This window comes from Arvicanthis niloticus, chromosome 10 (assembly GCF_011762505.2).
Source record: "Arvicanthis niloticus isolate mArvNil1 chromosome 10, mArvNil1.pat.X, whole genome shotgun sequence".
NCBI classification, from domain to species: Eukaryota; Metazoa; Chordata; class Mammalia; order Rodentia; family Muridae; genus Arvicanthis; species Arvicanthis niloticus.
This window is the reverse complement of record NC_047667.1, coordinates 2,797,967-2,801,490: the sequence shown is the minus strand read 5'-3', so window position 1 is coordinate 2,801,490 and position 3,524 is coordinate 2,797,967. Positions and strand designations below refer to the sequence as shown.

Sequence of the window (3,524 nt, the reverse complement as noted above, 5' to 3'; positions counted from 1 at the left end):
TGCACAGCATTGGGGAGCCACCTGGCTCACCTGCAGGTCTAGAGACAGCTGGTGGCCTTAGAGGGTGCATGTGCAGCAGTGAGGCACGCTGCTTTGTAAGGCACAAAAAGCAGCTATGTTCGGGGCACTGCTGTGGCCTCACGCCTGATCCCCTTAAGGCATGGTGCCGGGACTGACTGGACCTTTGTGGCCCAAGCCATTCCTGCCATGGCAAAGTGGGCTAGATTTAATTTTTTTAAAAAATAGGCAAACTGAACTCTCAAAAAAAAAAAAAAAAAAAAAAATCTCTGGCCTGTAAGGTCACTCCAGCTGCTTTTAAAATGGCTTTCTTTTCTAGAATGGTGGAAGCTGTGGCCTGCAGCACCTAGATGGTGGACTTGGAGAAAGACACTTGCAGGTGGTGGTTCTCGCCCAGGTCATGGTTGTGCAGCTCAATCAGAGCCTGCAAGGCTTCCTCCACAGAGCCCATCTGGATCAGTGCCATCTTGCGGTCCTTCTGGAAGAACTTGAAGCCTTTGACCACACCACCATTGCTGGAGAAGAGGCTCTTGAGGTCATCCTTTGACACAGACTGTGGGATGTTGGAGAGGTGCAGGGTAGCTGAGGGCGGGAAGATGATCTGGAAGTTCTTGGATCCTGGTTTCTTGAAGTGGTCCAGCGGGGAGCTGCCGTAATCCTTGGTCAGACCCTGGTCCTCCTGTCCTTCATGAGGCAACTGCACACTCTGATGCTTTGACAGTGTGATACGCACAGACTTCCTTGCAGCTTGTGCCCATTCAAGTGGCTCATGGCCACCTGGGCCTGGCTGCCATCTGCCATATGCACAAGTGAATTCTCCTTCTTATTGAACAAGATCTTCACCTGTTGCACATCACTGTAGACGCCAAAGAGAATAAAGAGGCTTTGAGGTGTGACTCTCTCGGGGTTCAGGTTGCTGACCAGAACGGAATTCCCAGCACCTGCCAGCCCTGGAATGCCAATGCGGCCAGCTGCAGCAACAGCGGAGGGTATGGCCAGGTGGGCCAGGGCTCCATGGACGTTAGGGACAGAGAGGCCAAAGGCTGCTGCCATGGTCTGGTCCAGTGAAGGCTGACTGTCTCCAGAGGGCAGGTCAGACCGAGTGTAATCTCTGCTCTTGTCATTGTTGTATTTGATGTTGAGACTAGTGAGCTTGGAGAAGTCGATGCACAGTGTGCAGCAGGCATTGTAGATGTTCTGGCCATCCAGGGACAGCTTGGCCTGCTGGGCGCTCACAGGGTCAGCATACTGCAGCAGTGCCTGGAACTGGTTGTTTTGGTGAACGTGATGATTTTCAGGACTGTGCCAAACTTGGAGAAGATCTGGTGCAGCACATCCAGGGTCACTGGGTAGAAAAGGTTTTTCTAAGATGATCCTGAGCACTGGGCTCTGGCCTGCCATGACCATCCCTGCATCCACAGCGGCAGCAAAGGCTGTCAAGGCCAGGTTTCCAGACTGGAGAGAGTTCACAGCCTGCAGAGATGCCTGGGCATGTGCCTGGTTGGGCGAGCTGTCAGTTTTGAGCTCCTTGTTGTAGAACTGGATGTAGATGGGCTGCCATGAAGCACGGGCGCCACCGACGTGTAATAGTTCGCCATGGTGTTGGCGACCTCCTCTGTGTTCACTTCAATGAAGGCCTGGTTCTTCGTCTTCAGCATAACGAGGTTGGTAACCTTCCCAAAGGGCAGCCCCAGCGAGATAACCTCGCCCTCAGTGATATCACTGGGTAGCTTTCAGACATGGATGACTCTGGAAGAAATTCTTGTGCTTCTGTTGTCTCCCTTGAACTTCTTGCTATCGTTTCATTGGCTGCTGAGGCAGAGCCGCTCATGATGAAGGGGCTGTTGCTGACACACATGGAGAAGAGCTCGTCAGATCCACGCTTTGTACCAACTGCTATGTCTGGGACAATGCCGTCCATGGCACACAGAGGAGACCTGCGGAGGACATAGTAGAGGCACAGGAATCGAAATCTCTTGTTCTTGCAGAGGCCCAAGTTTGGCTCCTAGCACTGATATTAGGTAGGTTATAAACTATAACTTGATCCCTATTAATTATCCCTGATAATATTTTCTGGCCTTTGCAGACAGTACACCCACATACGCATATCACCTAATACAAATAAGTATAAATACAATAACTTCCATAAACAGAATATTGGGAAATGAAGTTCTCAAGGGCAGGATGGTTGAAAAGGAATTGTTTTGTAAAAAATGATTCCTCTGACACATTAAATGTTTTTTGTATATTTGCCTCCTGTATGACCTTACAAGATTGGTAACAACTCTATTTTATGCAAGAAACACAGAAACAAGAAGCCTAGGTAAGCAGGTTACACTTCTGAGATTATTCAGCTAGTAAAAATCACTACTAACTTTGAATAAGGTCTCCTAAAGTGAAAATTAATCACAGTAGAAAATCATATAGTCTAGGCAAGAAAAGACGGCAAAAGTAATAAGAAGATTGAGATTATTTTCTGATATTTAAAAAAAAACAACAACAGCAACAGCAAGTAGGAACACTGTAGTACTTAACCTGATACATATCTTGAAGTAATGTCAGCTCAGAAGCCATGGGAAGTAGTTAGAAGAACAGGACTTAGGAAGCTCAGCCTATAATAAAGGTAATGAAGCAGCGTACATTTCCTAGTAGAGGAAAGTAGAATAGAGTCTCTGAAACTTTATTTGGTGTCTAAGTTATTTTACCTGTTGATGTAATTTTTAAAAAAAATATCTGACAAAAGCAACAAAAGAGAGAAAGGGTTTGCTTTGTCTGAAGTACTTGCCTAAGGTTAAATTCAAAAGTAATGGACAATAGGTTGGCAGGAAGATATTTGAAGATATCATAACTTTTTATCTGTGATGTTGTTATTAGAAATAATGCTTATGTAGGTATACAGTAATAAAAGGACAATGGCAGAAAAAAAGAAACACAAAATTTACAATTTGGAGAGGGGAAATTATAATATGAAACATAATGGTATATCCAAAGCTTGTGCTGAATGATCAGTAAGGAGAATAGCCTCCTAATCTACACTGTGTTGGGAGCCGAGTGAGCGTGTCAACATTCGCCATTACAAGATGGCACGGGCATCCTGTCCTCCCACTAGTAAATAACTGACTGCGCAGGTGCAAAAGGCAAAAAGCGCGCCAAAGTCACTGCCCATCCCGGGGCATAATATGGGGTGATGAGTGAACAGCCAATCAGAAGTGAACACGTCACTCTAGGGTGTATATAAGCAGTGCCTTTTCCGGTCTTTCTGTCTTTCCACTTCTGCTTATACAAGAAGTAAAGCTTCGCTGTAGTAACCACCCAAACACTGCCTCATGTGTCTTTTTCGCGGGTGAAGGGGACATGGAGGGGCTCGGAACATCTGGCGTCGAAACCCGGGAATTTCAAGGCACAGAGGAAACCCCCCAAGATTTGGGGCGGGTAAAAATACTACAGGAACGAGGTATGTCTCTGGGAGGTATGCTTGGGGTGGAAGCCTTTGTTGCGGGCGGATA

At 46.7% G+C, this 3,524-nt stretch overlaps 1 pseudogene; it reads right to left on the bottom strand.

Moving 5' to 3' along the window:
* Positions 1-361: 361 nt before the first annotated feature.
* Positions 362-1,947, bottom strand: LOC117716290 (polypyrimidine tract-binding protein 1 pseudogene; annotated as a pseudogene).
* Between the last annotated feature and the right edge of the window lie 1,577 nt (positions 1,948-3,524).